Source organism: Pseudophryne corroboree, chromosome 9 (assembly GCF_028390025.1).
Source record: "Pseudophryne corroboree isolate aPseCor3 chromosome 9, aPseCor3.hap2, whole genome shotgun sequence".
NCBI lineage: Eukaryota > Metazoa > Chordata > Amphibia > Anura > Myobatrachidae > Pseudophryne > Pseudophryne corroboree.
In genome coordinates this window covers 57,597,952-57,622,877 of record NC_086452.1, presented here as the reverse complement: position 1 = coordinate 57,622,877, position 24,926 = coordinate 57,597,952, and the positions used below count along the sequence as shown (strand labels likewise).

Below are 24,926 nucleotides of genomic sequence, written 5' to 3'. Positions count from 1 at the left end.
TGCGTTTTTGCAAACACTCCCTGAAAACGGTCAGTTGACACCCAGTAACGCCTCCTTCCTGTCAATCTTCTTGCGGCCGTCAGTGCGACTGAAAACTTTGATACAACCTGTGCACAACCACAACGGGCTCTGCACCCGTACGATGCACGTGCGCATTGCGGCCCATACGCATGCGCAGAAATGCTGATTTTTAGCCTGATCGCTGCGCTGCGAACGGCAGCTAGCGATCAACTCGGAATGACCCCCAGTGTGCGGTTGTGCGCTATGAGACGTTATGACGTCTCTCCCATAGTTCCGAGGAGCGGACTGCCAGGCGGTGTGCAGCGGTCCGAAAGTAGAAATGGGGCTGGTGAGTATTGGTTTTTTTTTTTTTTTTATGTGTGTGTGTAAGCGGCGCTATTAGAGGGGGCACATCTAATGGGGCATAACAAGTGACTGGGGGCATAACAAGTGACTGGGAGCATATCTTCCTAGGGGCATAACAGGTGACTGGGGGTATAACAAGTGACTGGGGGCATATCTAATGGGGCATAAGTGACTTGGGCCTTATTTAATGGGGCATAACAAGTGACTGGGGGCATATCTAATGGGGCATAACAACTGATTGGGGGTGTATGTACTGGAGGCATGTCTACTGGGTCATAACAACTGACTGTGGGTATATCTACTGGGACATGTCTACTGGGACCATAACTACTGACTGGGGGCATAACTACTGGGGGTAGGCTAATTTTTTAGTTGATCATTTTTGTATGGCCCCGAAAGGATTTTATAAATATCCAAATGGCCCTTGGTAGAAAAAGGGTTCCCCACCCCTGCTATAGGGGCTGCTTCAGTAAGGCTTAGCACTGGTTTTACCTATTATATTGACCATAAATAATTTGAATTGGTCCTAGACCACCAACCCAGGACACCACTACAAGTGCCTAGAGACAACCCAGTTTGGGAACCACTGAGGGAATAGATGTTTGTATGAAGCTCATTTTTCAATAATCCTTCTGCTGTTTCGGGACTTTAGCGCTGATTTCTTTTTTGGTCCAGTCATGTGCCGCGGCTCTCAGGACTCTGCAGGTCAGTCGTTGGTCAAGTCCTAGGAAGCAGGTCAGACTCTGTACCGCAGATCACATCCAGCACTGTTTCATCACTTTTTCTTTATTGATACTGGTTTTTAAGTGAAAATAGATTAAAACTGTATGATATTATCTCCACTGTAGTTGTTTAGAAAGACTGCGTAGGGAATATAATGTGACCATAGCAGCATAAACGCACCGTCTGGGCTTGCGGAACGCCTCTCAAGGCATCACCTCGGCTTGGAAGGGGTTAATGTTTTGTGGTGGGAGGAACGTAGATAGAAGGACCGGGAGGCTGATTGGCTGGATTGTGGATAGGGGCTGTACTGCCATGCATATAGGCTGCTGACCTGGTACTTCCTGCCTCTTTCAGTTCTTCACGTGAGGCTGCAAGTACTACCCATTTTTACTTAGTAATTTCAAGTTTCATTCCCTTGCTCATTCTACCACTTCTACTTTCCTATTCCTACTGCTACCTTCACTCTCCTATTCCCTCCTTTCTTACCCTTTACTCTTATTCCTTACTGTGCCTCCCCTCCCCCCTGTGTATTATTTTTTGCTATACCCCCTCACCCCCCCTCCCCTTTGTGTTATGGCCATCCGATCCCGACCTAGCCGCAGCGCTGGCCTCCCCGCCCGGCTTTTGGACTCCTCTGATGTCCTGCCGGCCCGGGGTAGCCCTGCTGCAGCTGCCGTGCGGGAGACAAGGGGCGTGCGCGGTCGGGCTTGGCCGCCCGCCCGCGCTCCCCCGCGTTTGCACTCCCCCGCGTTTGCACTCCCCGTCTCCGTCCCCACTGCTGACAGCGGCGGTGGATGGAGCGCCGGGGAGCTGGGGACGTCTTAGGCGGCCTGCCAGGGATGGTGTTCTGCCGTCCCTGACCCCGCCGCTTGGTGCAGCAGATGGCCGCACGGGTCACGTGGACTGGGACAGAGCTCCCACCCTGCGGCTCGGTGGCTCTCCCCCGCCAGGGGGGGCAGTCCCCTTCCTCCTGACCTCAGTAGTGGGCGGGTGGGGTGTCGCGCGGCTGCCGGACGCAGGCAGTCTGGGCAGTGCGCGCGTGCCGCAGGTCAACCACGCAGCAGGGGGGCCCAGATGAGGCCTACCCCCTCTGTGATAATCCCCTCTTTAACATTGCTGGTCCGGTCAGCGCCCTCCCGCATCGGGGTGGGACATCACCCCCGCTCTGCGGCTGTGGGGGGGCTGTTGCCAGTTACTGATAGTGCGGGGCCTGTCATGCGGGGGGCGCCGGTCCCTTCCAGGGCGCCTCGCTTGGCGGGTAGTGCTGCCGCCGCCCGTGGCCGTGCGGCTCCTGCCGTACACCGGCCGGGGTCTCGGCAGCCGGTCACTCACCCCATAAGGGGGCGGCGTGCGCAGGTGGCTCACGAACCATCTCCCCTTCCCCACATCCAGTCATCTCCTGCTGACGCTTCTGCGGTCAGCTCTCAGTCTGACGTCGCGCTGCCCCCTTCTAGTAGTGCCGACTCTTCAATTTCTCCTCCTGAGGCCGACGCTCGGGTTAGAAGATGGTCGCGGCGCCGGCGGTTCGGCCGCGGTTTAGCGCAGCAGGACGGATGTGCCGTGATTCCCGATAGTGAGGGATCCTCCGGGTCCTTGCTCCCGACGGAAGGTTTGCGTACCTCCGGTGGGGCGCGCGACTCGCGTGGCGGGTCTGTTCTTACTTCGCCTGCCACTGCGGCTGCACCCCTAGTGGACGCCACCATCTTGTCCGCCATTTGTGCCGCTGTTGTGTCGGCGGTGGCTCCCTTGTTATCCTCCGTACTGGGGCGGCCCACTGCTTCTTTGGCGGATAGCATTGCGCAATCTCTTACCCCACTTCTGTCCTCTGGCGCGACGGTCCGTCTCCTGCCCCGCTCCCGGCGGCTGCGGGTCCGGTGGTGGAGCAGGGGAACAATGTCTCTTTTGTCTCCCCAGCCGCGGATGTCGGGTCAGGAATGGAGTCAGTCGGTGCATCCACGAGTCTCCCTGTCGTGCAGGTGAGTCTTCCTCGGACCCCGACTGGTCCAGGGGGAGCGCGGTTACACCCCGTAGCGGCTTGGGTTCAGGTACTCACTCCAGCTCCTCTAGCATAGGCAGCAGTGCGTGTAGGATTTCCGGCAAGCGCAGCAGGCGCAGGCGTCGGGGCACAGATTCTTCCCTTGCCTCCACGTCCTCGGAAGGTCTGTCCTCCTCAGACGGTGGCTTGCACAGGGTTAAGCGTCGCAGAATGCGCGAGCATCAGTATTCCACCTCGTCCGCCTCCCAAGTATCGGTGGAATCAGACACCGTGCACTGCGCTAATACGGCTGTGCAATGTGGACTCAGGCCCCGGGTCCGGGACCGTATTCGTAAGGGCCAATATGTCAATATTTTTGCTCTTACCAGCGACGATCGTAAAGCCTTGCTTTCAGCTAAGAAAAAGGGGCAAGGTAGCGAGGACGCTTTGCGGTCCTACTCGAAATGGGTACGATGCATGTTGATCTTTGCGGTGTGTTACCTAGAGACGCGCCCGGATGAACACATGAACGTTGTGCGCTATCAAGTCCTCATACACGTGCTGTACCATAATTACAAAGGGTCGGCCTGGCGGCGTTACGATGAGGATTTTCGACGCAAACAACACAGGCGGCAGATCTATAACTTGGTAAAAAAGATGTGGAATTGTGCTCTGAACTGACCCAGGGTTCGGCCGGCACTGAGGAAGGCGGCACGGCAAGACGATGGGCAAAACGACCTGCCTCTCGTTCTGCCGGCTTTCGCGGCGGTTCAGGGTGCGCGCGGGGCATAGCAAATGCTTCGCTTTTAATAATGCCCAATGCGACTTGGAGGGGCGGTGTCGTTTTCGTCACTCCTGTATCAGATGTGGCGGGGGTCACGGGATTAAGGACTGCCCCAGTCCAGGGACCAGGGGTGCTTCTGGCTCGCAGACCCGGCAGAATCACACTCCCGTGGCCACCGGCATTGGCCACAGCCCCCACCCCAATTAGACTTCAGGCGCTCATTCCCTGGCTGCGACGGTACCCACGGCCGGTGGACGCCCAATTTATACACTCGGTTTTCGCGTTGGGCTTCCCCTTGCCGATACATGGACAGGTGGGTCCCGGGGAGGGTACGAACCTGCGTTCGGCTCGGGAGTTTACGGACGTGCTCCAGAAGGTGGAGGCAGAGGTGGCGTTAGGGAGAATGATAGGCCCTTTCCGGGAACCCCCCTTGCCAGATTTGGTCTTGTCCCCCGTAGGCATAGTGCCCAAAAAGACCGCGGGCAAATTTCGCCTCATCCAACATCTTTCCTGTCCTATGGGGTCATCGGTTAATGATGCTATCCCTTATGATCAGTGTCGGGTTGTTTACCTATCCTCGGCCATAGACACCATCCGGTCTTTTGGGCCGGGGGCAGTGATGTGTAAATTGGACATCCAGTCAGCGTTTCGTCTCCTTCCGCTGCACCCTTCCGCCTTTCGGTATATGGGTTTTAAGCTGGACGATGGCTATTACATCGATCGGTGCCTCCCTATGGGCTGTTCTATCTCTTGCGCCTACTTCGAGAGATTCAGTTCTTTCCTCCACTGGTGTATCGAGCAGGCAACGGGCGAACGGGGAATTTCGCACTACTTGGACGATTTTCTTTTTATCGGCCCCTCAGACTCAGATTGCTGCGTCAACTTGCTGCAGGGGGCTCTGGCCCTCTTCGCACGCTTTGGGGTTCCGGTTGCACCAGAAAAGATGGAGAGTCCCTCCGCCTCATTGGTTTACCTCGGGATTCAGATTGTTACGGTCGGTGGTCTCTGTAGGCTTCCTGCGGACAAGGTGTTGCGTTTACGTGACGGTATCCTATATGCGCTGGCTGCGGGCAAGCTCACTCTCAAGCAGGCTCAATCCTTATTGGGCCTGTTTAACTTTGCTTGCAAGGTGATCCCCATGGGCCGGGTTTTCTGTAGAAAATTGGAACGGGCTACCGTGGGGGTTAGACGTCCGCATCATTTTCTTAGGTTGTCCCTCGAAATCCGTAGGGATTTACGAATCTGGGATGACTTTCTAGTTCGTTTCAACTGCATCTGTATTTGGCAGGAGGCGGTCGTGTCTAGCCCGTCCCTGGAGCTTTTCACGGACACCTCTGGCGCTTTCGGGTTAGGAGCTTATTTCGCAGGCCGTTGGTGCGCGTCTCCTTGGCCGCGTGCCTGGCTTAGCAAGGGCCTCACTACGAACATGCTGTTGCTGGAAATTTTTCCTATTCTGGTCGCTTTGGAATTGTGGTGCGATGCCCTGCGTAACAAACATGTTATCTTCTGGTGCGACAATTTGGGAGTGGTTTTTGCCATAAACCGCCAAAAATCCAAGTCCTTGCCGGTCTTGCGGGTCATTGCGCAGATAGTCTTGTTATGCTTGGTGAACAACATTACGTTGCGAGCCAAGCATGTCCCTGGCGTGCGTAACAAAATTGCGGATGCCCTGTCTCGCGGCGATTGGCAGCGGTTTAGGCGCTTGGCTCCTGCAGCTCTAATCCATGGGGAATCATGTCCTGCTTATGTGTGGCAGGTTATCCGCCCGGATTGGAGGAGTTAGCCCACAGGTCATTGGCCCCTGCAACTTTTGCGGCTGATCGGGCCACCTGGGAGCGGTAGAGTCGCTTCCTCCTGGAGAGAGGCCAGTGTGGTAAGACCTCTCACGATTTACTTTTAGACTACATTTGGGTTTTGTACTCCGACGGGACTTCGACGGGCGTCTGTTAGCAGGGTTCTGGCGGGTATATCATACTTTCTGCAGCTTCAGGGGGAAGCGGATTTTACGAAGTCCTTTTTCCTCTGGCGGGTGTTGAAAGGTTTGGCTCGGGCGATCCCGCCCCTCCCGGATACTCGCCAGCCGATCACTGATGCTTTGCTGAGGCGGATTTTGGGATCCCTACGGAGCATTTGCTCTTCGGGATACGAGGTTCCCCTCTTCATGGCGACCTTTACGATGGCCTTCCACGGTGCGTTCAGGGTGGGTGAGCTGGTGTCCGTCTCTCGGATTTCTGCCTCGCCCATGCTGGAGGCCCACGTCGTCTTACGCCCCGACGGTTTGTGGTGTAGGATTCAGCACTCCAAGACTGACGTAGTCGGCAGGGGGCAGTGAGTTCGAATGGGTCAGGCTCATGCGCGGGGCATTTGTCCAGTTGCTGTGGCCCAGGCTTATTTGTCCGTACGGCCTCCAACACCCACCGGGTGGCTCGTCCATCGTGGCGGTTCCCCGTTGACCAGATATCAATTCCGGTCGGTTTTGGGGCGTTGTATTTTGTACCTGGGTCTATCTCCGGCCGACTATGGGACTCACTCTTTCCGCATCGGCGCTGCTTCAGCAGCCGCTGCGGCGGGTTGGTCCGAGGTAGAAGTCCGGGCACTGGGTAGGTGGAGGTCTGGTGCAGTCAGATGCTATATCAGGCCTTTTCCTCCCAGTGCGCCCATTTGAGGACTAGCCGCTCGTCGCAGTTGCACTTTGTAATTGCGGGGGCCTTGAGGAATTTTTGTTTCATCGTTGGTTTTAATTACGGCTTTTGCCGGCTGACGAAGTTTTGTGTTTTTGCCTCAAGTCAAATTGGGTGGCCCAACCCCCCCCCTCCCCCGTTAGGGACGCAGTTAGGTTATCCATTTACACATACTATCTTTATTTTGTTTATTGACCTTCGTCACAACCTTCTTTTGCAGGACGGCCGTTAGATCCGCACTTTATATGGTTTGTCGGCCATTCATACGTCTACTGGCTGTCCCTGTCGGCTCTGGCCTGTGACACAACCCGGTTTCCGGAGCTGCAGGCCGTGTGCTGGTTGGGGCGTAGAGGCCTCCGCTGGAACGGCCTGCGGGACTGGCTTCGGGCGGCAGTTGGCCGATTTCGGTACCCACTATTTTTGGTCTTGCATCTGGGTGGCAATGATCTGGTGCGTCGCACGGGGCTCGACATTCGCCTCGAGATCAGACATCAGCTGCTGGAACTTATGGCTGACTGGCCGTTTTGCCTGATCCTCTGGTCAGACATCGTCCCTCGGCAGTCTTGGCGCGGAGCCTTTAACCCCGGGGCGATTGACCTGGTTCGGAGGCGGGTCAATTCGGTTGTCGGTCGTTCTGTCCTCCAGCATGGCCGGCTGGTCGTGCCGCACGGTGGTATCTCCTTCCGTGATCCATCTGACGGGGTGCATTTGTCACCGGCTGGCATGCTGATCTTCCTGGAGGACATTATTCACGTTCTTAGGTCCCTTTAGATAGTTTTTATTCACGTTCTTAGGTCCCTTTAGATAGTTTTCTCTTTTGATAGTCCATTTGGGTTTTTTCGTTGCGTTAGTTTGTGTTCTGCTTTCTTAGGTCTCTTTAGTTAGTTTTGTGTCTTTTCGTTGTGTGAGTTTTTGAGTTCGGTGGCGGTGGCAGGTTGGTAACCTGGCAGTTGGCCGGTTTCTGAACGGTTACTTAATTTTAATTATGAGTTCAAGGTTAGTAAGTTTGGGTGTACTTTTAGGTAAATTTTATAGTTTTTATAATTAGTTTATGGGCATCATTTTACCAAGTGGGTCCATATAATTGGTATAAACATATGTGGATGGCGGGGCCGGTGGCCCAATTTTTACCCCGTAGGGGCGGAGCGTACCTCCGTCCCTACAGCTGTTGGTGGGCAGGGGTGGTGGCAGAAGGTCGACCCCTGTCCTTGGATTTTTGATTTTCGATGTCTGGGATGGAGGCAGGAGGCCGATCCCGGAACATCTGGGGCAGGTGGCTCCCTCACACATATGTTTTTTATTGCTTGTTTTTTCTGTATTATAATGTTGATCACCCATGTTACGTTTATTATGTTTAACCGTTCATCTCCCCGCCACCTTAGTTAGAGAGGGAAGTCTGCATTTAGTTTTAGTATTTAATAGGCCTTCCTCTCAGTCAGAAAATAAAAGCTGACCCCTTTCACGCCAACTACAGTTGTTGTGTCTTTATTTTATAAGATAAGTGTGCTTGAGTGGCACGTGGATGCATCTGACGTGTGAGGTTTAAGACTGCGTAGGGAATATAATGTGACCATAGCAGCATAAACGCACCGTCTGGGCTTGCGGAGCGCCTCTCAAGGCATCACCTTGGCTTGGAAGGGATTAATGTTTTGTGGTGGGAGGAACGTAGATAGAAGGACCGGGAGGCTGATTGGATGGATTGTGGATAGGGGCTGTACTGCCATGCATATAGGCTGCTGACCTGGTACTTCCTGCCTCTTTCAGTTCTTCACATGACTCGCCCTCCCGCCCTGGGAAACTTGGTTTTTGTTCTACTGTTGGGTTCATTGTGTCGGCTTTTGGTGGCCGGTTTCTGAACGGTTACTTAATTTTAATTATGAGTTCAAGGTTAGTAAGTTTGGGTGTACTTTTAGGTAAATTTTATAGTTTTTATAATTAGTTTACGGGCATAATTTTACCAAGTGGGTCCATATAATTGGTATAAACATATGTGGATGGCGGGGCCGGTGGCCCAATTTCTCCCAGTAGGGGCGGAGCGTACCTCCGTCCCTACAACTTTTGGTGGGCAGGGGTAGTGGCAGAAGGTCGACCCCTGTCCTTGGATTTTTGATGTCTGGGATGGAGGCAGGAGGCCGATCCCGGAACATCTGGGGCAGAAGGCTCCCTCACACATATTATATTGTTGATCGCCTATGTTACGTTTATTATGTTTAACCGTTCTTCTCCCTGCCACCTTAATTAGAGAGGGAAGTCTGCATTTTAGTTTTAGTATTTAATAGGCCTTCCTCTCAGACAGAAAATGAAAGCTGACCCCTTTCACGCCAACTACAGTTGTTGTGTCTTTATTTTATAAGATAAGTGTGCTTGAGTGGCGCGTGGATGCATCTGACGTGTGAGGTTTATGTAATTAACTTTTGTTTAGGTGGTCTCACAGCACTTGTATTTGTCTATTTTGCACAGAAACAAAGTCTGTGTCATTGGAACCCTTACCACAGCCCACAGTTATCACATACCTCCTGAGGTGTCAGTAATCCTTGTGGGCTTCAAATAAATATTTTATGCAATTCACAATATGAGCTTACTATCTTCGGAGTGTTAGAGAATTAATATAACTGTATTGTTTTCTTATCTTTTGGTCAGATAATTATTATTCTTTGTAAATTATTTCAAAATCTAACCGGAACCTTTTTTTATTATTTTCCCCTTAGCTCACGTTAACATTTTTATAAAGGAGAACATTTTCTGAAAGCAATTACAGAGCAAGCCCATTTCCCTTACTATGTAAGCTGCAGAACTAGGTGCCCTGTTAGTTGCTTTTCTTTGTACCCTTGTATGCCTTACTGCCATGTTTTGCTAATCGCACAGTGTAACCTATGTAGTGCGCCCAACATGGCTGCCTCATCTGGTACTCTCTTAGGATAAACAATACATGGTTTTGAACTCTCCTAATATTTTTGTCTTCCCAAATATGTGTCATTTCTTCACCTTTTGAGAGGATTTATTAATAAAATAAAGACAACTTCAATCAAAATCTATTTAAAAAATAAATGTATTTTTATTTTAAGTAAAATGCTGCCTGTTTTTTCTTCTTCTTCCTCTTCTTCTTCGTCTTCTTATTATTACTATTATATGTAATTATTATAATTATTTACTCTGCATAATAAAATAGGGAATTTTGGACTAAGATTGGTCCGGTAATCTTACAAACTTGTCCTATAAGAGGAACAAGATGACGTAAGCCTCATGACTCATGAAGTCATCCTTCAGCACTCAGGAGAGGAAAAACCCCCTTGTGGAGGAAACCTCTGGGGACCCATGGCTGAAGGATTGCCCGTCCCTCTAGGCATTAAGAGACTATGCAGAGTTTGCCCAGACCACTCACCCACCCACTAACCTTGCCTAACCCAGTCATCCCTTCTGTCACCTCAAATCTGCTATTTTGACCTTTTACCCGGCCGCAGAAGAACGCACCTACACGTCAATGGTGAGAGAGTGAAAAAAGAGAGCAAGAGATGAATGGGAGTGAGGAGGGTGAAAGGGGGACAGTCATAACCACCATAGCATTCATTTCTGACGCTAACAGGGAATACAACTGTACAAATGTAGCCATTCTTGTCGTGGCTACATCATATCACGATTGCGCCTTTTAGGCAAATGCTGCAGCTCGGCACAGCTAGGCACAGGTCCCAGCAAGCCCGCCTCAGCATGCCCGCACTTGGAGAACCACAAGTGCCAGCATGCCCGGACATTAAGGGGCCCTCTGGCACCTGTAAAGAAAATATTAAAATAAATACAAGACACAGTTTTAAAATACATTTTATTATTCAGGGTCTTCACCTGGGAGGCGGCGGCCTTTAAGATCTTTTGCATAGCCGCCGCCCATCCAGGACTTCCACGGCGTCTTCTATCTTCAGGAGCTCTTCACTGCTCCTCCTCCGCCATCGGACTGACAGCCGCTGCCTCGCGCTGACTTACATATGTCAGCCTGAGGGGGTGGGGTGATGACGCGGTGAGCCGTGATTGGCTCGTGTCGGCCATCTTTAATTTAAACAAATGACGCTGTGGCACCATTTTTTTAATGGGTATTGCTCCGCTGCCAAACTCTGCAGAATAGCAGGAAGGGATCTTGGATCCATGCCTGCTGCCACTGACACCCGCCTCTGCATTACGCCGCTTCCCGCCGCCTGCATCTCCGCCCCGTCCCACCACATTCGCCTGCAGCCAGTGAGTGATGGCAACAGATCCAGTGATGGATCCGCTGGCCAATCACATCTGGCATCACTGACAGAGGCGTGCTTTCATGGGTTGAAAGCACGTCCCTGTATGAAAGCGGCACTTTAGTAGGTGTCGCTTTCCATTATGGGGGTAATTCTGAGTTGATCGCAGCAGGAATTTTGTTAGCAGTTGGGCAAAACCATGTGCAGTGCAGGGGAGGCAGATATAACATGTGCAGAAAGAGTTAGATTTGTTATTTTGTTTCTGTGCAGGGTAATACTGGCTGCTTTATTTTTACACTGCAAATTAGATTGCAGATTGAACACACCACACCCAAATCTAACTCTCTCTGCACATGTTAAATCTGCCTCCCCTGCAGTGCACATGGTTTTGCCCAACTGCTAACAAAATTCTTGCTGCGATCAACTTGGAACTACCCCCTATATTTTCAATGTGCTTTTACTGCCCAAGGCTTGGCCCACCCCGCTCCTGCCCGCCCCCGTTCTCATTAACAACAGGAGGCACCACAGTCAGTGCCTCCCAAACCCATTCTAGGAGTAAAAATGATTCGATTAATATAAAGGAGATACTTATGACACAGAATATGTGTCATAAGTATATTTGTATTTTTTTAATCATTAATGACAGAGGAGGCACTGCCTCCTACCTCCCCTGCCTCCCTGACTGCACGTCCCTGGTGCGCATAGCCGCGTTGAGGGTGCACGTTTGCCTCAGATGTAGCCATGACCAGCGTGGCTACATCTGTATACAGTATTGGATAAAAACAAACGTAATGATTAAAGCACAATATAATTCTCTTACACCTCTGCACATTAATAAAAATGGATCAGCCTGCAATACTGGCATACTGGGATTTAGGCAGGCAGAGAGAGAGTAAAGGATTTAATTTGCAACAATACAGGCTCACCAAACAACTCCAAGCAGGTGTCATAGGTGCGGCTGCACATAAAGGATTTACCTGTAATTAGGAACATTATAGGCCCATCTAGACAGCGCACTTCAAATTTCTCCAATGGCCCATTTGCAGGCGCTTGTGGTTGTTAAGTAACGGTGCTGTCCCAGCAGGTGTGAGATTTTGTTTTAATCCAATACTATGCTATCCCCAAGATCATAAGTCATATATTATAATAGTCATGCTAAAAGTCTGCCGACGATTGGAACTAAGCTGCCCTTATCTTTGTCCAGTCACTAACCTTCTGCCAGTGTGCTATGCCGTTCCAGGCCTCTGAAGGCATATGTGAGAGACAGCAACAGCACAGCGCTGATATAGGCAGTTGCCATTATGACATCAGCATGACCTCACACACCCCACCAGACCGACCAAAACTGGTTATTTCTGGTTTGAGGCCCCTGTTATCTTTTACTTGACTGACCTAAGGGAAGTGTGATTCATTGTTAAACAATCATTGTATCGCAATATTGGAATGTTATCATTAATTTAGCGCCCTCAGATCTGTATGTTTTATCTATATATATATATATATATATAACAACCAAAATGCTCCGGCACTCCAGAAATCCCGCAGGACCGACTTGCTCAGGTGCCCTCCCCTGGGGGGTCACCCCTGGATACACACAAAGGCAAACGAGGCGGCACTCAGAGTCTTGTAAACAGTGTCAAACTTGTATTAAGTGCGATCTACGTTTCGGGGACCATCTCCCCTTCGTCAGGATAACTGCACAAGTGATTCAAACAAACTTAAATAACAGTGAACTTACCCCCGTGTCAGAATCCCCACGCCCGTTCTCCCCTGGCCACGCCACTCAGGCATCCCGTCCGGCGTCACTGCTCACTCCGGCGAAACCGGAAGTGACGTCGCGGCTCCCTCCTGTGTGACCATGGAGACGCTGTACAACAACAAAAGCAGGTGTAAAAACATCGTGTCTAGCAATAAGACTGTAGCATTAGCAGCATTACAGATAAAGTGCATCCAAATAATAACATGACAATTCATTAATCGTGCTAAACAATCTAAAAATATCTGGTCAAAATGACCTTTACAGTTATTTAAAAAGAACAGTGTCACTATTTCCATGTGAACACCTTCATGTGCACAGTAAATTAAAACTCAGCGAATGTAAATAACGGCCTCACGGTGCGCCTAGATCATTGGATATGAATACTCAATGCCACTTAGGAACTTCCATATAATTAATTAATTAGTGAAGTAACATCCTGCTCTAACACCTACTGGGGCTTCCTGGTAAATCTGGCCCTCAGGGGGCAAGAAATATACTGCTGCTTCATGGAGGACAACTTGTGGATCTGAACAATTATAACAGGTTGTGCAGGGTTAAAAAGTTATAAGCACATCTGGGCAGTTATATCAGATTCTGAACAGTTATGGAAAGTTATAAAAAATTATAAAAAATTAATGAGGCCCAAACTCTCATTGAGCCCACCTGGTTTAAGTGTGTTGAGCCTATGTATCCACATAGACTCAAGCTGCAGCAATTTTTTGCCCCTGTTGCCCCCGCGAGGGGACTCAGGGACATGGTCAATGATGCGATGTTTAAACGTGGCCATGTTGTGCCTATGTTCCAGAAAATGCTTGGCCACTGGCTGCTCACCATCCCCAGATGTCAGCGCGTTTCTAATGGCAAGCCTGTGTTGCGCCATCCTCACCTTAAATTGGCATTCCGTTTTACCAATATAGTAACGCCCGCATGGGCAGATAATGGCATAGACCACAAATTTCGAAGTACATGTGAGGGGCCATCTGATGTTAAATCTCTTACCCGAAAAGGGATGTGAGATACTGTCTCCAGGAGACATGTGAGTACACGTAGTGCAACCTGAGCACTTAAAGCAGCCATTTTTACGGGATAGGAAATGCCTAGGGGGAGGTGACTTGAACCTAGTCATGTCAGTTTTAACTAGCCAGTCTCTGATGTTTCTGCCTCGTGTATAACTAGGCATCACCCTCTTGTCTCGAAAGGTTTTTAAGTCTGGATCTGTGGCCACCAAAGGCCACAGTTGACGCAGCTTCTTGGCACTTTGCTCACTCTGAATGGCCGGTCATTCCCCTTTTCTACACTATTCCAAAGATACATAAGGACGCACAGAGACCCCCTGGGAGACCCATCATCTCTGCCCGGGGTTCTCTGTGTGAGCCTTTAGCGATATATCTTGATGCTTATCTACAGCCCTGTGTGCAGGGTACTTTTACCCATTTGAAAGATTCGAGCATGCTATTAAAGAGGTTGTTAATGATAGATCAAGTTCCAGAGGATGTCACACTGGCCACGATAGATGTTACAAGCCTATACACATGCATACCGCATGAACAGGGCTTACAAGCCGTGAGACAGTTGATCACAGGCAACAGTGCATACACAGGCCCTGACATAGATTTTTTCATTTCATTATTGCGTTTCACTCTATCACACAACTTTTTCATTTTTGATGGTGTCTATTACAGACAGCGAACGGGGTGTGCCATGGGGTCGGCCGTGGCACCCTCGTTCGCCAATGCTTACATGTGGGAGGTGGAGCGGGCACTATTTTTCACCAACCCTGCCATTGCTCACAGATTGTTCATCTACTACAGATACATAGATGACCTGCTAGTGTTTTGGAGGGGTGAAGCACAGGATCTCGGTGATCTTGTAACAGCGCATAATTCCACAGATAGTCCCGTGAAATTGACCATGAGCCATAGCAAAACCGAGATATGTTTCTTGGACATCCAGCTGACACTGGGAGATGGGAGATTGGAAACGAGCCTGTATAAAAAACCGTCTGATCGGAATACGCTTTTGAGATACGACAGTTTTCACCCTAAATCTACGCTACATGGCTTGCCGTATTCCCAGTTCCTCAGGGTCTGCAGGGTTAATAGTAACACAAAGGTGAGAGAGACACAACTGGAGGAAATGGAGCAGAGGTTCGCGGAAAGAGGGTATCCACGCGACCTCCTCCGAACAGCCAAACAAAAGGCTGCAGCTAAAAATAGGGAGGAGCTATTATCACCCAGACAGGCACAGGACATGACTAAGGTCATTCCATGGATCACTGAATTTAGCACACATAGTGAGCAAAGTGCCAAGAAGCTGCGTCAACTGTGGCCTTTGGTGGCCACAGATCCAGACTTAAAAACCTTTCGAGACAAGAGGGTGATGCCTAGTTATACACGAGGCAGAAACATCAGAGACTGGCTAGTTAAAACTGACATGACTAGGTTCAAGTCACCTCCCCCTAGGCATTTCCTATCCCGTAAAAATGGCTGCTTTAAGTGCTCAGGTTGCACTACGTGTACTCACATGTCTCCTGGAGACAGTATCTCACATCCCTTTTCGGGTAAGAGATTTAACATCAGATGGCCCCTCACATGTACTTCGAAATTTGTGGTCTATGCCATTATCTGCCCATGCGGGCGTTACTATATTGGTAAAACGGAATGCCAATTTAAGGTGAGGATGGCGCAACACAGGCTTGCCATTAGAAACGCGCTGACATCTGGGGATGGTGAGCAGCCAGTGGCCAAGCATTTTCTGGAACATAGGCACAACATGGCCACGTTTAAACATTGCATCATTGACCATGTCCCTGAGTCCCCTCGCGGGGCCAACAGGGGCAAAAAATTGCTGCAGCTTGAGTCTATGTGGATACATAGGCTCAACACACTTAAACCAGGTGGGCTCAATGAGAGTTTGGGCCTCATTAATTTTTTATAATTTTTTATAACTTTCCATAACTGTTCAGAATCTGATATAACTGCCCAGATGTGCTTATAACTTTTTAACCCTGCACAACCTGTTATAATTGTTCAGATCCACAAGTTGTCCTCCATGAAGCAGCAGTATATTTCTTGCCCCCTGAGGGCCAGATTTACCAGGAAGCCCCAGTAGGTGTTAGAGCAGGATGTTACTTCACTAATTAATTAATTATATGGAAGTTCCTAAGTGGCATTGAGTATTCATATCCAATGATCTAGGCGCACCGTGAGGCCGTTATTTACATTCGCTGAGTTTTAATTTACTGTGCACATGAAGGTGTTCACATGGAAATAGTGACACTGTTCTTTTTAAATAACTGTAAAGGTCATTTTGACCAGATATTTTTAGATTGTTTAGCACGATTAATGAATTGTCATGTTATTATTTGGATGCACTTTATCTGTAATGCTGCTAATGCTACAGTCTTATTGCTAGACACGATGTTTTTACACCTGCTTTTGTTGTTGTACAGCGTCTCCATGGTCACACAGGAGGGAGCCGCGACGTCACTTCCGGTTTCGCCGGAGTGAGCAGTGACGCCGGACGGGATGCCTGAGTGGCGTGGCCAGGGGAGAACGGGCGTGGGGATTCTGACACGGGGGTAAGTTCACTGTTATTTAAGTTTGTTTGAATCACTTGTGCAGTTATCCTGACGAAGGGGAGATGGTCCCCGAAACGTAGATCGCACTTAATACAAGTTTGACACTGTTTACAAGACTCTGAGTGCCGCCTCGTTTGTCTTTGTGTATATATATATATATATATACTTTTTTATATATATATATATATATATATATGTACATAGAAACATAGAATTTGATGGCAGATAAGAACCACTTGGCCCGTCTAGTCTGCCCCCTTTTTTTTTTTCTTACCATATTTTTATCTTAAACCTTATTTGATCCTTATGTCTTTGTAAGGATATCCTTATGTCTATCCCATGCATGTTTAAATTGCTCTACTGTCTTAGCCGCTACCACCTCTGATGGGCGCTATTCCACTTGTCCACTACCCTTTCTGTGAAGTAATTTTTCCTCAAATTTCCCCTGAACCTCCCCCCCTCCAGTCTCAGTGCCTGTCCTCGTGTACTATTGCTTCACTCTCTCTCTCTCTCTATATATATATACAGTGTCGGACTGGGGCATGATGGGCCCACCAGGGAATGCCGTTATCCGTTATAGGGGCCTATGTTTGGGGGTGTGGACAGAAGAGGCAGTGGGGACCCAGGCAGCGGGCCTACTGGGGGTTTGCCCTGTACCCCTGTGGGCCAGTCCAACCCTGAATTCCGGGAGAATCTAGGTATTGCTAATAGTCCTTTATCTACAGATCTTGGTAATCAAGTGGGGAGGTAAGGAATCAGAAGCTGCTTCAGGTACTTTGGGCCCTGGTCATGTAGGGCTTTGAAAGGTAGTAAGCCAAACTTGAAAATGATTTGCCATCTTACAGACGGTCAGTGGAGGGAGTATGGGTGTTATGTGGCTGGAACGGGGCTGGTTAGATAATAGCCTGGCAGCTGTGTTTTGTACCAGCTGTAAGCGGTGCAATTGTTTTGCTGGGAGACCAAGGTAGAGATCCAGGCGTTAAAGTGGGGAACGGGGGGGCTGGGGGGGGGGGTGGAACTGGGTTCTGTCACCTCTGATGATAGGTGGAACTAGTTCCACCTCCTCCACAGACCTGCACAGTTATTCCAACAGAAAAGCCTGCCCCACCACCCATGCAGGGCCGGTTCAAGGGCGCAGAGCGCCCCGGGCAGGAAATGGGGCGTGGCCTAATACAGGGGGCGTGGTCAATTACGCCCCCTGTACATTAAAAGCGCCGCTTGAATGCTATGAGTCTAGTTCCCTTCGTAGAGAGGACCTTTGCTGTGCGGTGCGCGATGACGTCATCGCGCACCGCTCAGCAGTTACTCTCCAGGAAGGGAAACTAGACGCATAGCGTCTAGTTCCCTTCAGGAGGCGGACGGGGACGGGGATCGGGACGGGGACGGCAGCGGAGGCGGAGATGGACACAACGGGCAGCAGTGGCGGATCTTGCCACGGTGCGGCGCCCTCCGGATGGCGCCAGCGCCCTCCGGAAGGCGGCGCCCCGGGCAAAAGTCCTGCTTGCCCGTGGCAAGATCCGCCACTGCACCCATGTCAATAGATGATGTAGGTAGCAATAGTGTCACTGATAAGCTACTGCCACCTCCTCCTTCCTAAGCTCCTAGCAGCTCCATGGTCCTCCTCTACCTGTGGCCCACCCCTCGAAGAGGAGCAAGCTCTTTGCATGCTAAAGATAAGGTAAGAGGAGGCTGGAGGGACACAGAGACACAGGGAAGCTGCTAGAGGGACACAGGGCATGGAGCTGCTGAAGTGACAGAGGGAGAGATTTGCATTGGGGCACTACTACTGTGGGCATTATGTGCATATGGGGCACTACTGTGTGCATTATGTGTATAAGTGGCACTTCTGTGGGCATTATGTCCATAAGCAGCACTTCTGTGGGCATTATGTGTATAAGCAACATGTCTGTGGGCATTACGCATTACGTGCAAGGGGCACTATTATTATGGGAACTGTATAAAAGGGGCACTACTGTAGGCACTGTGCATAAATGGCACTACTGTGTGGCATAACATGTATAAGGGGTACCACTGAGTGACATAATGTGAATAAGGGGCATTACTATGTGGTATAATATGAATCAGGGGCACTGTGTGCGTTGTAATGTGAATAAGATTGTGCTACTGTGTGGTGACATCCCGTCGCTGATCGGCGAAGCCCGTTGTAGCTGTCCGCAATAGCCCGTTGTAGCCGTCCGACGCGCCAGCGCATTGCGATACATAGACATGCGCAGTTCAGATCTGATCGCCCACTGTGCGAAAGCGCACAGCAGTGATCAGATCAGAATTAGGCCCTATATTAAGGTTACAGATACATGTTAGTTTTCTTTTGTGTTGTAATTATTTGAAACAGCAGTTCTCTTAGACTGACCTTGGTAAAACACTTTTATAGAAAGAGAAGCTTCTGCTCTTTAAAACTAGACAATTTGTGTTCCTATAGGGCAGGGGTGGGGAACGTCCGGCCAGCGGGCCGTATAAGGCCTGCAAAGCAGATTGATCCAGCCCGGCCAGGCTCACCTTACCGAGGAAGATGTTGGGCGCCCGCTGAGATTGTGTTACCAGCGGGCGCCCGCTGAGATTGTTTTACCAGCGGGCACCGGCTCCTTGCCCTCAGTGGCAGCCGAAAGCCGGAGCTCACTCGAGAGCTCCAGCTTCCAGCTCTGACAGTGGGGGTCATTCCAAGTTGATCGCTCGCTAGCAGTTTTTAGCAGCCGTGCAAACGCTATGCCGCCGCCCACTGGGGAGTGCATTTTAGCTTAGCAGAAGTGCGAATGCATGTGCAGCCGAGCTCTGCAAAAAAGGTTTGTGCAGTTTCAGAGTATCTCTGAACTAACTCAGCGCTTGCAATCACTTCAGCCTATTTGTGTCCGGATTTGACGTCATACACCCGCCCAGCGAGCCCCCATCCACGCCTGCGTTTGTCCAGACATGCCTGCATTTTTGCAAACACTCCCTGAAAACAGTCAGTTGTCATCCAGTAACGCCCCCTTCCTGTCAATCTTCTTGCGGCCGTCAGTGCGACTGAAAACTTTGCTACAACCTGTGCACAACCACAACGGGCTTTGTACCCGTACAATGCGCCTGCGCGTTGCGGCCCATACGCATACGCAGAAATGCCGATTTCTAGCCTGATAGTTGCACTGCGAACAACGGCAGCTAGCGATCAACTCGGAATGACCCCCAGTGTGCAGCTGTGTGCTATGAGACGTTATGACATCTCTCCCATAGTTCCGGGGAGCGGACTGCCAGGCAGTGTGCAGCGGTCCAGAAGTAGAAACAGGGTTGGTGAGTATTGTGTTTTGTTGTTTTTTTAATGTGTGTGTGTAAGCGGCGCTACTAGAGGGGGCATATCTAATGGGGCATAACAAGTGACTGGGGGCATATCTAATGGGGCATGACACATGACTGGGGGCATATCTAATGGGGCATAACAAGTGACTGGGGGCACATCTAGCCACTGGGGGCTTATCTAATGGGGCATAAAAAGTGACTGGGGGAATATCTAATGGGGCATAATAACTGACTGGGGGCATATCTAATGGGGCATAACAACTGATTGGGGGTGTATATACTGGGTCATAACAACTGACTGTGGGTATATCTACTGGGGCATATCTACTGGGACCATAACTACTGACTGGGGACATAATTACCGGGGGCATAACTACTGGGGGCAGGCTAATTTTGAAGTTGATAATTTTTGTATGGCCCCCAAAGGATTTTATAAATATCCAAATGGCCCTTGGTAGAAAAAAGGTTCCCCACCCCTGCTATAGGGGCTGCTTCAGTAAGGCTTAGCACTGGTTTTGCCTATTATACTGACCATAAATATTTTGAATTGGTCCTAGACCACCAACCCAGGACACCACTACAAGTGCCTAGAGACAACCCAGTTTAGGAACCACTGAGGGAATAGATGTTTGTATGAAGCTCATTTTGCAATAATCCTACTGGGACCATAACTACTGACTGGGGACATAATTACCGGGGGCATAACTACTGGGGGCAGGCTAATTTTGAAGTTGATAATTTTTGTATGGCCCCCAAAGGATTTTATAAATATCCAAATGGCCCTTGGTAGAAAAAAGGTTCCCCACCCCTGCTATAGGGGCTGCTTCAGTAAGGCTTAGCACTGGTTTTACCTATTATACTGACCATAAATATTTTTAATTGGTCCTAGACCACCAACCCAGGACACCACTACAAGTGCCTAGAGACAACCCAGTTTGGGAACCACTGAGGGAATAGATGTTTGTATGAAGCTCATTTTGCAATAATCCTTCTGCTGTTCCGGGACTTTAGCGCTGTTTTCTTTTTTGGTCCAGTCATGTGCCGCGGCTCTCAGGACTCTGCAGGTCAGTCGTTGGTCAAGTCCTAGGAAGCAGGTCAGATTCTGTACTGCAAATCACATCCAGCAGTTTCATCACTTTTTCTTTATTGATACTGGTTTTTAAGTGAAAATAGATAAAAACTGTATATTATCTCCACTGTAGTTGTTAGAATGTAAGTAACATTTGTTTAGGTGGTCTCATAGCACTTGTATTTGTCTATTTTGTACAGAAACAAAGTCTGTGTCATTGGAACCCTTACCACAGCCCAGAGTTATCACATACCTCCTGAGGTGTCAGTAATCCTTGTGGCCTTCATATAAATATTTTATGCAATTCACAATATGAGCTTACTATCTTCGGAGTGTTAGAGAATTAATATAACTTTTTTTTTTTACTTTTTTTTGGTCAGATAATTATTTTTTGTAAATTATTTCAAAATCTAACTTGAACCTTTTTTGCTATTTTCCAATTAGAAAATAAAAATAGAAAATTAAATTTTTTATAAAGGAGAACATTTTCTGAAAGCAATTACAGAGCAATACCATTTTCCTTACTATGTAAGCTGCAGAACTAGGTGTTCTGTTAGTTGCTTTTCTGTGTACCCTTGTATGCCTTAGTGCCATGTTTTGCTAATCGCACAGTGTAACCTATGTAGTGCGCCCAACATGGCTGCCTCGCCTGGTACTCTCTTAGGATAAACAATACATGACTCTGAACTCTCCTAATAATTTTGTCTTCCTAAATATGTGTCATTTCTTCACCTTTTGAGAAGATTTATTAATAAAATAAAGACAACTTCAATCAAAATATATTTAAAAAATAAATGTCTAATTTTATTTTAAGTAAAATGCTGCCTGTTTTTTCTTCTTCTTCTTCTTCTTCTTCTTCTTCTTCTTCTTCTTCTTGTTTGTCTTCTTATTATTACTATTATTTGTAATTTTTATTATTATTTACTCTGCATAATAAAATCGGGAATTTTGGACTAAGATTGGTCCAGTAATCTTACAAACTTGTCCTATAAGAGGAACAAGATGACGTAAGCCTCATGACTCATGAAGAGTCATCCTTCAGCACTCAGGAGAGGAAAAACCCCCTTGTGGAGGAAACCTCTGGGGACCCATGACTGAAGGACTGCCCGTCCCTCTAGGCATTAAGAGACTATGCAGAGCTTACCCAGACCACTCGCCCACCCACTAACCTTGCCTAACCCAGTCATCCCTTCTGTCACCTCAAATCTGCTATTTTGACCTTTTACCCGGCCGCAGAAGAACGCACCTACACGTCAATGGTGAGAGAGTGAGAAAAGAGAGCAAGAGATGAATGGGGGTGAGGAGGGTGAAAGGGGGACAGTCATAACCACCATAGCATTCATTTCTGACTCTAACAGGGAATACAACTGTACAAATGTAGCCATTCTTGTCGTGGCTACATCATATCGCGATTGCACCTTATTAGGCGCTACCGCACTGCGTACGCCTGGAAGTCTAAGAAGTGTGTGTGCCCCATACACATGGATGGGAGCAGCAAATGCTGCAGCTCGGTACAGCTAGGCACAGGTCCCAGCAAGCCCGCCTCAGCATGCCCGCACTTGGAGAACCACAAGTGCCAGCATGCCCAGACATTAAGGGGCCCTCTGGCACCTGTAGTCCACCTGTAAAGAAAATATTAAAGTAAATACAAGACACATTTTTAAAATAAATTTTATTATTCAGGGTCTTCACCTGGGAGACAGCGGCCTTTAAGCTCTTTTGCATAGCCGCCGCCTGCCCAGGTCTTCTGACATCTTCACCTGGTGGGCGGCGGCCTTTAAGCTCTTTTGCATAGCTGCCGCCCATCCAGGACTTCCACGGGATCTTCTATCTTCAGGAGCTCTTCACTGCTCCTTCTCCGCCGTCGGACTGACAGCCGCTGCCTCCCAAATCCATTCTAGGAGTAAAAATTTGATTCATATGAAGGAGATACTTATGACACAGACAGAATATGTGTCATAAGTATCATCTTTATATTATTTTAATAATTAATGACAGGGGAGGCACTGCCTCCTACCTCCCCTGCCTCCCCTGACTGCACGTCCCTGGTGCGCATAGCCGCGTTGAGGGTGCACGTTTACCTCAGATGTAGCCATGACCAGCGTGGCTACATCTGTATATAGTATTGGATAAAAACAAACGTAATGATTAAAGCACAATATAATTCTCTTACACCTCTGCACATTAATAAAAATGGATCAGCCTGCAATACTGGCATACTGGGATTTAGGCAGGCAGAGAGAGTAAAGGATTTAATTTGCAACATTACAGGCCAAGGAGATGTCATAGGTGCTGCTGCACATAAAGGATTTATCTGTAATTATGAACATTAAAGGCCCATCTAGACAGCGCGCTGCAAATTTCTGCAATGACCCATTTCCAGGCGCTTGTGGTTGTTACGTAACGGTGCTGTCCCAGTAGGTGTGAGATTTTGTTTTAATCCAATACTATGCTATCCCCAAGGTCATAAGTCATATATTATAATAGTCATGCTAAAAGTCTGCCGACGATTGGAACTAAGCTGCCCTAATCTTTGTCCAGTCACTAACCTTCTGCCAGTGTGCTATGCCGTCCCAGGCCTCTGAAGGCATATGTGAGAGACAGCAACAGCACAGCGCTGATATAAGCAGTTGCCATTATGACATCAGCATGACCTCGCACACCCCACCAGACCAACCAAAACTGGTTATTTCTGGTTTGAGGCCCCTGTTATCTTTTACTTGACTGACCTAAGGGAAGTGTTATTCATTGTTAAACAATCATTGTATCACAATATTGGATTGGCATCAATAATTTAGCGCCCTCATATCTGTATGTTTTATATATATATATATATAGAAACATAGAAACATTGGGGTAAATTTACTAAGATTCGTGTTTTCCCGTTTCAGGTCAAAGTTCAATCACGAATGACATCGAAAGTGTAAAACTGCAACTTTTTGAATTTGTTACGATGGATTTACTAAGCTGTCGTATTCGGGTTTTTCTTTTCTTCCGATGTCGATGTCATTCGTGTTTTTTTTTTTTTTTTTACGGCAGTGATTAGCAAAACACTGCCGACTTTTTTTACAATTAATCTCGGCCGGATCTGTGTGATCCGTGCTGGGGTTCATTTTTTTTGTTTTTTTTAAATTAAACACTGTCAAATATTTAAAAAAAAATTGCGTGGGGTCCCCCCTCCTAAGCATAACCAGCCTCGGGCTCTTTGATCCGATCCTGGTTGCAGAAATATGGGGAAAAAATTGACAGGGGTTCCCCCATATTTAAGCAACCAGCATCGGGCTCTGCGCCTGGTCCTGGTTCCAAAAATACGGGGGACAAAAAGAGTAGGGGTCCCCCGTATTTTTAAAACCAGCACCGGGCTCCACTAGCTGGACAGATAATGCCACAGCCGGGGGTCACTTTTATATAGTGCCCTGCGGCCGTGGCATCAAAAATCCAACTAGTCAGCCCTGGCCGGGGTACCCTGGGGGAGTGGGGACCCCTTCAATCAAGGGGTCCCCCCCCCCAGCCACCCAAGGGCCAGGGGTGAAGCCCGAGGCTGTCCCCCCCCATCCAATGGGCTGCGGATGGGGGGGCTGATAGCCTTTGTTGTAAAAGAAAAGATATTGTTTTTAGTAGCAGTACTACAAGTCCCAGCAAGCCTCCCCCGCATGCTGGTACTTGGAGAACCACAAGTACCAGCATGCGGCGGAAAAACGGGCCCGCTGGTACCTGTAGTACTACTACTAAAAAAATACCCAAAAAAACACAAGACACACACACCGTGAAAGTATAATTTTATTACATACATACACACATACATACATACATACATACTTACCTTATGTTCCCACGCAGGTCGGTCCTCTTCTCCAGTAGAATCCAAGGGGTACCTGTTGAAGAAATTATACTCACGAGATCCAGGGGTCCAGGGTCCTCGGGGAATCCAGGTGTAATCCACGTACTTGAAAAAAATAACAAAACGGACACTCGAGCCACGCACTAAAAGGGGACCCATGTTTGCACATGGATCCCCTTTTCCCGACTGCCAGAAACCCACTCTGACTGATGTCTAAGTGGGTTTCTTCAGCCAATCAGGGAGTGCCACGTTGTAGCACTCTCCTGATCGGCTGTGTGCTCCTGTCCTAACTGACAGGCAGCACACGGCAGTGTTACAATGTAGCGCCTATGCGCTACATTGTAACCAATGCTGGGAACTTTCTGCCCTGCGGTTGACCTAAAGTGACGTCACCGCTGAGCAAGAAAGTTCCCAGCATTGGTTACAATGGAGCGCATAGGCGCTACATTGTAACACTGCCGTGTGCCGCCTGTCACTCAGTACAGGAGCACACAGCCGATCAGGAGAGTGCTACAACGTGGCACTCCCTGATTGGCTGAAGAAACCCACTTAGACATCAGTCAGAGTGGGTTTCTGGCAGTCGGGAAAAGGGGATCCATGTGCAAACATGGGTCCCCTTTTAGTGCGTGGCTCGGGTGTC

At 48.8% G+C, this 24,926-nt stretch overlaps 1 long non-coding RNA gene across 1 annotated transcript; it reads right to left on the bottom strand.

The window, feature by feature from the left end:
- Positions 1–22,102: 22,102 nt before the first annotated feature.
- LOC134956674 (uncharacterized) lies at positions 22,103–23,036 on the bottom strand. The gene is made up of 2 exons (XR_010186082.1): positions 22,995–23,036; positions 22,103–22,342 (listed from the first exon to the last, which is right to left on the bottom strand). It is a non-coding gene; the product is annotated as an uncharacterized LOC134956674 (long non-coding RNA).
- Between the last annotated feature and the right edge of the window lie 1,890 nt (positions 23,037–24,926).